This window comes from Physeter macrocephalus, chromosome 20, assembly GCF_002837175.3.
Source record: "Physeter macrocephalus isolate SW-GA chromosome 20, ASM283717v5, whole genome shotgun sequence".
NCBI classification, from domain to species: domain Eukaryota; kingdom Metazoa; phylum Chordata; class Mammalia; order Artiodactyla; family Physeteridae; genus Physeter; species Physeter macrocephalus.
The window spans coordinates 14,243,310-14,257,037 of NC_041233.1; the positions used below are offsets into that span (position 1 = coordinate 14,243,310).

At 42.0% G+C, this 13,728-nt stretch overlaps 1 long non-coding RNA gene across 6 annotated transcripts; it reads right to left on the minus strand.

Moving 5' to 3' along the window:
- Nucleotides 1-870: 870 nt before the first annotated feature.
- On the minus strand, nucleotides 871-13,045 carry LOC102988178 (uncharacterized). 6 transcript variants are annotated; one of them, XR_008616224.1, is made up of 5 exons: nucleotides 12,985-13,045; nucleotides 11,201-11,320; nucleotides 11,012-11,121; nucleotides 9,770-10,025; nucleotides 871-1,406 (listed from the first exon to the last, which is right to left on the minus strand). It is a non-coding gene; the product is annotated as an uncharacterized lncRNA (long non-coding RNA). The 6 variants fall into 6 exon arrangements; XR_448175.4 differs by having other exon boundaries at nucleotides 11,201-11,323; nucleotides 12,985-13,015; XR_008616223.1 differs by lacking the exon at nucleotides 12,985-13,045 and adding an exon at nucleotides 11,927-12,039 and having other exon boundaries at nucleotides 871-1,419; nucleotides 11,201-11,323.
- Between the last annotated feature and the right edge of the window lie 683 nt (nucleotides 13,046-13,728).

The following is a 13,728-nucleotide window of genomic DNA, read 5'->3' on the forward strand; positions in this document are numbered from 1 at the left end:
TGTTCCATCCCTGATGAGGGAACTGAGGTCCCCCATGCCTCGAGAGGCGGCCCAAAAAAAAAGCTAGGTCTCTTACTACCAAGCAGGAATGCTCTCTTGACCACATTAGTAAAATGGAAAGTAAAACTCAAAGAGAATATCTTTCTTGCTTAGGTTTATTCAGTCTAAAATCATCCCATACCTGTCTTAAATAGGTTGAAATCTGTGAATTATACAATTACTGTCTTCATTAGGTGAAAAAAAATCCAGTTACTTAAAAGAAACTCAGTTATTTCTGGTGCTGTGATTAAGGAGACTTTTTTTTCCTGTGGGTCTGCATTCTTCCATATCTTACAGGAAACCTAGCAGTGATATCTTGGGGCTGTTTATTATAGCGCCCTTCAGTGTAGGCTGATGGCACAGTGACCAGTGACTGTACAGCAGTGATTCTGTACAGCGGGAAGCAGCATGGTGTGGACATTGGAGCCCTAGCACTGGGTCAGATGGCTGTCCTGGACTCCTGGCTCAGCCATCTAGTTGTGTGTAACCTTTGTACCTCAGTTTCCTCATCTATAAATGGGGTACTAAGCCTCTCGACTCGTAGGGCCATTGTGAGTATAAAATGAGTTAATTCATATAAAGTTCCTGGCACGTCCTAAGAGCTTGGTAAACCTTGGCAATTACTGCCTGGACCACGAAACTTAGTCCAGGGGAGCTGCTCTTTGATGATCTGAGACAAGTAATAATAAAAGTGCAGAGAGAAACTTGACCTTCCGAAGACCTGTCAAAATCCCCCACCCCGAAACCACCAGGAACACATCTATTGCTGAACAAGTTGGTTTTATTACGTTTTTAGGGAGGGAGTACACACTCCATGGAGAACTGTGGGGTGTCTCACTAAGAAGCTGTCAGAAAGGTTAGAAAAGACTTACTAGAAAGGACTGGGCTTGTGTTAGGTGATTTTAAAGAGGGCTGAAGAAGGGGGGGCTTCACTCTAAATTGGATGCTGTCAGGAAGTAGAGTTAGTAATTCTACAATTGAGTGTCTTAAAGCTAATTTAGATAGGTGGGGAATGCTTGGTCATTGTTGTGGTTTGGACAACGTTCATGTTTCGTCTGTGTTCAGACATGATTGTAGAGTGGTCCTATTTTTTGTCTTGATCCATCACGCTCACAGAGTGGCCTTGCTTGATGTGGACGTGCCGTGAAATTTTTGTGTGCGCCAGGAGGAGACCGAGACCTGGCTGACAGTGCCAGACCAGTTGCCTGCTTTAGGGGGTTGCTTTTCTCTTTCTTAGGTCTCCTGAGAAGGACTCTCCAGGGGAAGAGGTTAACAAAAAAGAAAGGTCAATCTGACATCTTCCCCACATCTTTGTTTTTCTCTGTTTTGAAGGTTTAGGTTCAGTATAGGTTCTGTTGTCTCTGGATCTGAAAAACAAAACTGTCATTAACGAGCACTTTAAGGTTAGTTCTTTTTAATTTTCTCCTAAACCCGTTTTAGAAAACTGGAAGCTTTGAAACATACTTTGAAACCTTCAAGCCAATGGTCCAATAATCTTTAAAAAAGAAAAAAGCATTGAGCAATTAAAAAAATCTCCTACACCTGCAGTGCTAGGGATGTCCCTGCCTGATACTATCCAAATAGTGTGCATGTAATTACGGTCCCACCTATGGCCTCCCAATAGTGATGCAATCCAAAGTCATGTCTGCATCCAGAGCCGCCAAAGTTGCAGGTTGGTCTCAAAAGCCACAACCTCCTAATAATGTTCATTTCTCCCATAGCCCCATTTTGATCCTATTCAGACATCACTGACACACACACGCACACACACAGAAGCAGGCAGTGGTGTCAGTGTAAGGAGGGCTCCCCTGAGCCTCTGAGAGCTAGTGCTTAGTGCGTCTCACTCAGGCCTTGGTAGAGCTGCCTTGACTTCTCTCCTCTACCCCATCCCCCAGCCCTGGCTGCTGCAAGAGCCACATCCACCCCCAAGAGTGTTCTGATTCTCTTTACACCCTTACTAGGAGTCTCACCCAGCCCACCCCCCTCTTTCTTTAAAGAACACTTCTCAGATTTTAACTCGAGATCATTGAGGGCTCTAGGTAAGGAGTAGCGATGGTCCCCAATATAGACGGTCTGAATATAGTTATTGAATAAATACCTTGAGCACAGCTGCTCTTTACACTTGCTGGTATGACTTTAGCTTCTTAGAAGCTCTCATGGAAAGAGCTGTGCTCACCTCTGTTCTCTTAGGCTGTTTTCTTCTGCTCTACTTTCTCCATTGACCCTATCCTATCTGTATTCTATCTTCCTCAAATTCCTCAAAATGCCTGGTCTGTCCCCCCATGCTTTCTAGCACTGTTTTAATTGCATCCTTTCTGGCTTTAAAAATCTCTTCTGTTATTTCAAAGGTGAAGTCTTAGCTGCTAGATCACAAATTTGAACCAGAAAACTCACAGATATATTTACTGTTCTGAAACATAAGGATTAAATAGGAACTCCAATTGCAACTATTTCACATTATATATAATAGTAGAGGAAAAACAGATCTTTGCTAAGTTACTAATAACTGTAATAATTACTCTTAGTTTTAAAAAAGGAAAAGTCAGAGGTAATTATCAATCTTCAGACACTTTAACAGCTAGCAAGGAAGAGAAATCTGAAGTATATAGGCAAAGGGTCTGGAGTGAGGCTGCCTTCAAGTTGCCTTCTTCAAGCCTTGTCACCACCTCTTAAGTGACTAGCAAGTTGCTTAACCTCTTTGAATCTTGGTTTCTCATCTGTAAGATAAGAGTAATGATAATACTTTCATGTATTATGAGGATTAAATTGACTGATATTTCTAAAGTGCTTAGAAAAATGCCCAAATTATAGCAAGCACTCAAGTAAATATTTGTTGAATAAATACATGAAGATACGAGTGAGGGCTGAATAAGCAACACCCCAAAACAGAAATATGTTATTCCCCAGCTGGCATCATAGCTGAGTCCTCTTCTAAGGCCAGCTGCTTGTAAATGATGGGGTAAATAATAAAGTAGTAAATGTTATTGGTATGAGCTCAGTGCTTCATTCTAGCACATGGAGGGAGATCACAGATCAGTGGAAACACTGCATGATTGGCTGTGATGATAAGTAAGTCTAAAAATGCTGGTGGTTTTACTACCCTGAAGGTGTAAGAGTCATCTCCCAGGATAGCTAAATAGTTAAGATTTTGGCTTGGGAGTCATGCAGGTTGGGTTTGAGTCACAGTTCCTGTTATGGGCTGAATTATGTTCTCCCAGTATCCATATGTTAAAGTCCCAACCCCTAGTACTGTAACTCAGAATGTAAGTGGATTTCAAGATAAGGTCTTTAAAGAGGTGATTAAATTAAAATGCAGCCATTAAGGTGGGTCCTAATTCAATTTGAATGGTGTCCTTATAAAAAGAGGAAATTTGGGTGCACAGAGACAGCAGGAGTGCACATGCACAGAGGAAAGGCCATGTGAGGATTCAGCGAGAAGGCGGCTGTCTGCAAGCCAAGGAGAGAGGCCTCAGACAGAAGCAAACTGCTCTCTGTGATCTAGGACTGTGAGAAAGTAAATATCTGTTCTTTTTTTTTAAAATATTTATTTATTTATAAAATTTATTTGGCTCTGCCAGGTCTTAGTTGGCACATGTGAGATCTTTGTTTCCACGTGCAGGATCTTCATTGAGGCATGCAGGATATTTCAGTTGAGGCATGTGGGATCTAGTTCCCTGACCAGGGATTAAAGCCGGGCCCCCTGCATTGGGAGCATCGAGTCTTAACCACTGGACCACTAGGGAAGTCCCAAATATCCGTTCTTTAAGCCAGTCTGTGGTATTTTATTATGGCAGCCCTAGGAAAGTAAATGCTTCAAGAATATGACCTGTGTAAACTTTGGTGTTTCTTTATCTTGCTGAGCCTCAGTTTTCTCATTTGCAAAATGAGGATATAAATCTATGGGTTAAGTAGCACTTGTGTAAATCACAAGCCTATTTTACAGATGAAGAAACAACTTTCTTTTAAAGATTTTTGGGGTCTGGTAAGAAAGCTTGAATCTTTCAGAAAATAAAGTATGACTATCAAACACCAAGTAATCCATTTGAAAAAAGAAAGTTCATTCCAAATGTGAATTTAAATCATGATTAGTTGGTTACTTGATTGGTTGATTGGACATGTTGATCCATTTTGGATCTGTCCAAATAAGCCTAGGATTATAAGCCTAGGATTATAGCTGTAGTCGTGAAGATACCATGTAGCATTTAATCATGAAAATTCTTAACCACAGGAGCACTAAAATGAATGTATACAGGAAAGCATCGTAAGATGCTTCTTATAAATGCTTCTTTTAGGTCTGAATTAGAAGAGATCGTCAGGGGGCTAGGGAGAGATTGATAGGGTGACAGTCATAATGCCTTGGCTCCAACCCCCAACTCAGGGTCTTCCTTTGTAAAATGGAGCTGGGGATGCCAGGCTTGTGTATGCCATGATCCTTAAAAGAGTCACATGAGGTAACGAATATGAAATTGCTCCATAAAAGGACACTGAGGTTAAGGTTCACATTACAGTGATAAGTCATGTTGGTGTACATTCCCTTGATATGATGTGATGAGAATAGCACTGTATCTCTGTGGTCTTCCTCCCCAAAACCCATAACCCCAGTCTAACCATGAGAAAAACATCAGACAAACTCAAATTGAGGGACATTTTGCAGGATACCCTACCAGTACTTCTCGAAACCATCAAGGTCATGAAAAACAAGCAAAGACTGAGAAACTCTCACAGCCCACAGGAAATTAATGAGACATGATGAATGAATGTGGTGTCCTCATTGAGATACTGGAACAGAAAAAGGACAGTGGAAAGTTAGTGAAGTCCAAATGATGTCTAGAGTTTAGTTGGTAGTAATGTAAGATATTAACAAGAGGGAAACCAGATGAGGGGTATATAGAAACTGTCTGCACTATCTTTGCAAACTTTACGTAAATCTAAAATTATTATAAAATTTAAAAGTGTATTTTCAAAAAGGAAATTGATATACTAATATAAGAATTTATCTGATTATTTCATTTAATTTGAAAGCAGCTTATAAATTCAAAAGCTCACTTTAGAAATGTCAGGTAAGGAAATAATTATGTGATAATTTGAAAATACTTTAAATTTATTTATTTATTTATTTATTTTTGGCTGCGTTGGGTCTTCGTTTCTGTGCGAGGGCTTTCTCTAGTTGTGGCAAGCGGGGACCACCCTTCATAGCGGCGTGCGGGCCTCTCACTATCGTGGCTTCTCTTGTTGCGGAGCACAGACTCCAGACGCACAGGCTCACTAGTTGTGGCTCACGGGCCCAGCTGCTCCGCGGCATGTGGGATCTTCCCAGACCAGGGCTCGAACCCATGTCCCCTGCATTAGCAGGCAGGTTCTCAACCACTGCACCACCAGGGAAGCCCTGAAAATACTTTTAGAATAGCAGAGTCAATTATTTTTCTGCTGTCGCCCAGGCCTAGAGTCTCTGCTTGATTCTCATTGTCATCAAACAATCATCTCATTACTGAAGAGTTCACTGAGCTTACTAAGTCCGGCCTCCTCACTTTGCAAACTGAGGCCCAGCATGGGCAGGGGACTTATTTAAAGTTTATAATAGTGTTAAGCATGGCAAACAAAAGATATTTTTTATTGCACATAAAGTACTGGAAAAATTATGAATATGTATGTGTATATGTATAAACATATATATATATACACACACACATGATATATGTTATATACTGCATTATCTAGAAAATCTTTCTTTTTAATAGAAATGAGATGTAAACGCATAGGATGTCCTTATTGAGTCTGTTAGTCTGGTGGGGTTTTTTTGGGAGGGGGGATTGTTTTGGTTTTTTTGTCTAGACTGTTACGGAAACACATCCAGCTCAGTTAAGGAAGGAAGTTGATAACAGAAACAAATCAGTAAAACTGTGTCCCTTGTAAGTGACAGGCCTGCTCTCCACTGAGGATTTAAAGGTGAGCAGGGTCAGGTCTTTGACCTTGGGGACCTCCCCAGCCTGGTCCAGGCAGCACACACCTAAGCAGCTTTACACTAGCACGTCAGAAGCACCAAGGTACATGGGAGTCACCTGACCCAACTGTGGGACCGGCTCGACGGAGCCCGTCTTGGAAGAGTGACCATCTGAGATGCCTTAAGGGAGGAGTGAGGAGTTAGCCAAATGGAGAGATGGGGGAAGGGATTCCAGGCAGAAGAGACTTCCTGTCCTCTGAGATTGCAAGGAGGGAAGGAAGCATGTGGATTTAGATAAGGCAAAATCTGAAAGGAGACGGGAAGTTGACAGAGATCAGGCTCGGAGGAGCCGTCACCACAGTGAAGTAGGGCGTGAGGCCGTGTGCTGACAGTGAGGGCAGGGCGCTGGGTGGGGATCTTTAGGAGTGTGGTAAAGCCTTGGGCCTGTATCTGAGGGAGAAGAGAGTGGACACTAATCCAAGGCAAGTAAAGGGTTAATGAACATGCCAAGCTAGCATTAGCACCAACATACAGGAATATGCAGCTTCCTCTGGCAGCCTTCAACTGTCCAGCTGTAGAGAGTACAGAGAAAGTAGGCTGTAGCCTTCATCGCGGGTTCAGTTTTCCCAGACAGGGTCAGCAGAGTGTGGGGATCTAAGAGAACCAAGGATGGTGAATATTTGCTGTTCGGACCTCAGCTGTAAAGGTCATGGGCAGGGCAAAAAGGGAACGGAGGAAGTCATCAGACTGGAAGAAAATAAAGGCGACATGAAAGCCAATGGTCCTGTAAGAATAGAGAAAGTCACAGTCTCTTAAAACTAAACTTGTTAGAAAAGAAAACCAATCCATGTGTCAAGCTTCTGAGTAAAGAAGGGAGATGTCTGGAGGTTTAAGAGAGGCAGAAGATGTTCAACCCAGATGACATTGACAGAGGATGACACTTAGCTGAAGTCAAAAGCTCGATGGGGTGCCAGGAGAATGCACCTGGGGGGTTGGGATTGTTCAGGGCTACAGAACTGAAGAACAGTAGGGGATAAAGAAAACACCAAGGAGAGGAGATGGGGTGGCGACACCTTTTGTTCAATGACCAGGATTGCAGAAATGGGAGGAATGGTCAGAATTGATGCTTCTAATACGGCCAGGAAAGAAGCAGCTCCCGGTGAAGGGCTTAGGTACCAAGTGACCTAACTATGTGACTACAGGCAAGTACATGAATCTAGGCCTCCCTTTCCTCATTCTAAGAGTTCTGCTCTAACAGGCTGTTGTGGCACTGGAGAAGGTAATGCACCTGGACCACAGTAAGTGGTACCTAATAAAGGAGAGCCAACTTTGACTGTGGCTGAGAATCCTAGGTGGTCTGACCAGTCTATGCAAGACCTGCACACAGTGGACAGAGAGAGGTGGTGATGCCCAGGTGCCAGGCAGGTAGAGCATCAGTGGTAGTCTGATATGACCAACAGCTTAGGTTTGAAAAAACCCATAGCAAGAGTTTCATGTTGAAGCCTACTTTGAAATACAAAAAAAGAGTGGAGGTTGGTATCCTAAATCATTACTGCAGATATGTGTTCTAAAAAAAATTCCCTTTTTGGCCCTGATTGCACCCCAAAAGGCTAATCTATTGTTTGTAGGTCAAGAGGAGGCATGTACATGGCAGAAAATAAGTAGAGGGAAAAGGCGTTTAATTGAGTTAAGGGACAGGAACAAAGAGACTTGGAAAACCTGTATAGAGGCAGCATTGTCAAGTGAACTCAATAGAATTCCAAGGCTCTGGGCTCAGATTGTGTTCATGAGGAAGGGCCATTCATGAGATCCATGGAGTCTTTCGCTCTCATTATTCCTAACAAGTTGGTTATGTTTATAAAATAGAATCATAACTACATCTGGAACTTTTACACAGAAATTAAGGTTGACGTATGTGCCAGAATGATTTATATTCCCTGATAAGATGGTAAAGATTTACTTTGCTTGCACTCTTACAGCTTTTGGATTATTATTCATACTTTATTTTGCAAATTGGTAGTAACCCAACTGCAGCCAAATCAAGAGTTCACATGCCAAGTTTTGGTCTGAAAAGTTTTTGCATCCAGTATATACTTGGCCACAAAAATAAGGAGATTGAATAAGAGTAGAGAAAAGAAAGTGTTTTATGTACTCTGGAGGTCAAAAACAGATGTGAGTAAGGTTCTCACGGAGTGTGGCTAGCTAACATCTGGTAATCCCTAAGGCATTTCACTGCCCATTTGTAAGTTTCCCCCAATGTTTAACATCAACAGCTATTCAGGAACGTAGTGACTTGCACAAAAATAAAATTTATAGATATGAAAGACAAAGCCAGAAAATTACTCTGTTCTTGGCATTCATCCTTCCTGGGCAAGGAGTTCTTATTTTCTTTCGGTCGATGCTATGTTTAATAACGCTATATGATTGGTTAGATTTTGATTGAGCTGAATGTGTTTTGTTTCTTTTGTATGACTCAGTGAAAAAAGAAACATAAAACCTTAGGCTAACTTTAATCAGAGAACTCTGTTTTTTTCTGTGTGATCTGAAGAAGAATTGGGAAAATAGCCCCAGAAGGACTAGTTGTGCCTCTAGTTGGGGAGGAAGGCGAGTAAGGGTTGGTGAGGAAGGTGGATAATTTAGCGTATTTTCTTCTCTTGGCGCAGTGTCTCTGATTTCTTGTTCCCTTTCAAAAAACTCTCCTCTACAAAGACAGCTCCCACGACCTGCAGAATTTGTAAAGAAATGTGCAGAGGAGAGCAGACATGTCTGTATTTCCAAACACAAAGGTCACAAAGGCTGTGGGACACAGCTGCAAAGTTGATGGCTGCTAAATGCAGCAATTAAGGTTGCACATATGTTCCTCAATGTTCCATAGATCTATGTTGTATTATATAAATTAACAGTAATCTAGACATTCCTTTGGCAGGTCCATAGGGCCCACAGAATTGATTAATTAATAACTAATTCAGAGATGACAACAAGGTATCCACTTGTGTGCCTACTCAGGTCCACTGGTAGTGGCGGCCTGGAATACAAGGCATTAGAAGGATTCTAAAGCTCTTCCCAAGCTCAGTGGTAAAGTGCATCCCTGGTAGACTTTGGATACTGGCCAGGGCAGTGGGCAGGGAGGGTAGCAGCACATGAGCCACTTAGTAACCATCCTTCATTTAACCTAAGGTGTTTGTCATGATAAGAGATAAGATCTGTTTTCTGAGGTTTGGGAATTTTTAATTCAAAATAAACCCACAGTTACAAATGCATATGCATGTCATGCAGTAATAGTAATACAGCCAGTGATGTGATGACACTTTGTATCTTTAGAAGAGCTTTTACGAGTCATCCCATGAGATTCTAAAGTGATCTCACCGTATAGAAAGGAGATGTATTTTTATCCCCATTGCCAAATGAGGAACTGGATTTCAGAGCAGATAATTCATCGTACGTAGTTCATGCAGCTGGTAAGTTAGAGAATTAAGGAAATATTTTGCAGTCATCTGAATATTTTATAACCACTCAAATTTCTGACTCAAATTAGGAGTCATAGAACTGTGGGAACTCTGGCTAGGATTGTCTGCTTCCTAAATTTTGCAACAACAAAAGTGAACATGACTACACAGGAAACATTTACAATAAATGTGTGTGTACATGATTAAGTGACAAGTGGGCGATAGCCAGCCTTTGAAATGCATGAATGACCATTAGTCAGAGTTCTCCAGGAAAAAAGGGATTTATGTATGTACGTATTATATATGTATGTATTACTTATAAAGAATTGATTCATGTGCTTACGGAGGCTGGCACGTCCAAAATCTGCAGTCTGTGTCCCAGTTGGAGTCTGAAGAATGGCAGCCTGCTGTAGAACCAGGAAGAACAGAGGTTCCACTCTGAAGGCTCTCAAGCAGGAGAAGTCTCTCCTTTTTGTAGAAGAATCAACCTTTTGTTCTATGCGTGCCTTCACCTGATTAGATGAGGCTCATCCACATTATGGAGGGCAATCCGTTGTACTCAGTCTGCCAATTTAAATGTTAATCTGAACCCAAAACACCTGCACAGAAAAACCCAGAATAATGTTTGACCAAATATCTGGGCACCCCATGGTCCAGTCAAATTGACACACAAAATTAATCATCACAAGTCCATCTCTTGTCAACTTGTCATCCATATACTTCTCCTTAAGCCATACTTAATCTCCAAATAAGGTAAATAACAATGTCATCCTTATACGTAACATGACACAATTGTCCTGTGTACAGCCAGAACACACTAAACCTTTTCCCAGAAGAGGACGGAAAACCCTTGAGTGATATTTACTCTTCTCACTGATATGTCATAACTTAAGTACTATGAGGGTGGAATGTTATGGACTGAATTGTGTTCCCTCAAAATTTGTATACTGAAGCCCTAAGCTCCAGTGTAACTGTGTTTGGAAATAGGGCTTTTAAGAAGGTGATTAGGGTTAAATGAGGTCATAAGGGTAGGGCCTTAATCTGATAGAACAGGTGTCCTTATAAGAAGAGGAAGAGACACCAGAGGTCTCTAGCTCAATCTGTGCATGCACAGAGGAAAGCCCATATGAGGACGTAGCAAGAAGGTGTCCATCCACAAGCCAGGAAGAGAGGCCTCCCTAGAAACCAACCCTGCAGACACCTTGATCTTAGACTTTCAGCCTCCAGAACTATGAGAAAATAAATGGCGGTTGTTTAAACCACCCAGTATGTGGTATCTTGTCCTGAGCTGACTAATGTAATGACCACAGCCCTACCTGAGGACGTTTGTTACTATCACAGAAGAGGGAATTTATTCAAAGTATATCAGTGCAATAATTGTCTGCATGTGCTAATCCATTCTGTTAAACTTCAAGGCTGGGCATAGACCCAAAATACCCTTCCTGATATTTTGAGGGCTGGATTATAAATTATAAATTGCTGAATCTTCCCATGCTGTTTCAGGGGTAGCATGGCACAGTTGCTAATAGTAGGGGGATGACTGGGAAAGAGAGGAGAAGGTCAGTCCATTTTATGGAAAGCTTACCATATGCTGAGCCTTTGCGACACAATGGGGAAAAGATGCAGGTAGTATTCTAGCGAGAGACCTAGGTTCCAGGGTGGGGCTAGGGGACTTCTTCCTCTGAATCTTTAGGGCTGTAATGACAAAAAACATTGATTTTAAAAAGTTTATTTGGAGGTTCTAGCAGAAAGCCAACTATACATATAGGCTTACCTGGAGATTACTCCTCCCTCACTGGGGAGAGTGTATGCTTTTTCACTTGTCATCTTTGGCTGTCAGCAGGGCTAGCAGATGCCATGGCCTGGTTATCCTGACGTCTTGACATTGTGCTACCTGCTGAGTTGTAGAAGATTTGATTTAGGTCTAAGGAGTTTGCAATCGACGCATGCCTAGAAGATAAACTAGACTGACAAACACAGTGTCTGGTGTCTCTGTGTATGTGTGTGTTTAATCACACAACTTCTAGGACCCTAATTTGTGGCAAGGCCCCTATATTTGTAAGGAGTTGGTTTTCATTCTTTGGGCAAAACTACTTTTTTGACAAAGTTGAAGAGAGCTCTTGAAATATTTTCAATGTTAATATACCACCTTTATGCTGTAAGTCCTAAAGAAAAGCCAAGCAGAGTGGGGTCTACGGCATCCCTCACTGTTTCAGTTTTTCACTGTACTGCCTTCATAGCTTTTGGAGATGACCTAGGAAGCTGTAAATAAAAGCAGCACAATTTCTCTCTGACACTATTTCTAAACTCTCCAGTAGGCGCAATGATAGATTCATTAAATAGATTGGTACAGACTTTCCTTGGGGAAACTAAAGGGTTTTTTGCTTTTTGTTTTCCTTTCTGAGTCAGAAATTGATAATGCAGAAATATTGAGCAAATACCATGACTACGGCATCTTTTCTTTTTATTAAAAAGCAGTGTGGTTTGAAGAGTAACTTACTTCAGAAAATTGTGGAGACTTTGCAGCAATGGCTGAAGGTATACTCTCCAAGTTACCTAATGGAATAGGTAAGCTTTATGCCTTTAAAATGAGCCGTATGTTCCTTTTTTTTTTTTCTTTGAAGCCTCCAGAACTTTTCAGTTCATAACATTTTGTATTGAGCATGAAATTGACTGCAATTCTTACTGCTGCATTTTTTAAAAATCCCCAATGTAGGGGAAAAAAGAAAGGAATTGTTTAACAAGCCCAAGATCCAAGAATTACACCAATGCTGCCTTTGTTTCCCATAGAGCCTTAAGAAAAATCGTATCTCAACACAGCTCCTGCCAAGTTACTAACTCCTATCAAATCGATGCCCTTCTAACAACAACAACAAATTCCCTAAGATGGGTTGGTAAAATGAGTGATAAATGATGAAACAGTACGGAGTAGGTTAATAGACAGTGGTACTTTTTATAAGAAACTCGAGATTAAGTTCAAAAATGGTCTCTTATGAATCAACCAAATCCAATTTTGAGTCAAGGGCATTCAAGACAAGTTTTACCATTTTCTCAAACTACTAAGAGCTGAAAAATTTAGTCGCAGATGAAAATATCCTTAATGGAATAAGCTAAAAATTGATCACAAGGAATGAAACCTCAGTGTGGCTGTCCACAGAAACCCATCAAGGAATCCTGAGGGCAGAGCTGAGGCTTAGACCTGCTGGCACGGAAGGCGGATGACTGTCCCCTTCCCTGCACGCCTCGAGCTCCCTCTCTAACCCCCTTCCGCCGTTCCGCCCCTCCCAGCCCCACACTGTACACGGCTGCTGAAACTTGCTCTCCTGACTTCAGAGAGAAAGAGGCTGTTCATTCCTTCATTTCCACAGTCACCCACAACTCTGTACATTCCAAACTCGTAGACCTAGCCACGCTCCAGGCTTCTGTGGGACCCGTAAGTCTCAAAGGACTTGAATTTCATCCACAGCAGGGACGTAGCCTGATGCGGCTTGGGGTTGGAGGCTGTGAGTTTAAATTCGGAGACAAAGTGTAGGAGGGCCCCTGAGAGAAATCACTTACCAAGCTGGATGAAGGATTCTGCCTCTGTGAGTCAGACTCAGGCGAGCAGCCCAAGTAGGGGAGGAAGGAGAGGTCCTGGGTGTTCTGTAACTCCTCCAGCCCTGAGTCACCTATATGCTTTGGGTGAGTATTACAACCGGCTGTCACTAGGGAACCAGGCCACTCCACCATGGGACATCCCCTGTAAGCATAGGGGTGAGAAAGGAAAGGCGTTTTCCTGCTGTCTTAAAGAAGAGAACCAGAGAGTCCGAGGCAAGTGGCGATGAAGCTCTAAGTGCAGTCCTGGCACTTATGGAGATGATCGTCTGTCTCAAGAGCACTGATTGGAGGAAGTATCAATCATGCCTGACAACCGTCGGCCCTCGGAGACTCGAGGAAAGACTCCTTTGGTGACTTTCCTGTAAGCTGGAGAGCCATAAGCTGGAGAGACCTGGGAAGATTGGAGTTAAATATGACTAAAACCACACTCGATCAAGACTTATGATTACAGAGCAAACCAAGGCTAGTGTTAAGAATGTAATTTAGACGTTCACTGCTAGCTTGATGGACCACCTGCTCCCTTTCTCTTTTTTGTTTGTTTTGTTTGGGTTGCTTCAGTTTTCATCAAGAAAGGGCAAAAGTGAGTCTATTTAATTTTTAATTCTACACCTTTTCATAGCACAAGAGAGACCTCATTTTAAATTCTGCACTCCCAATCAAATACTGTTCCTGTGAATTATGACTTGCCTTGAGGTCAGAGCCCAC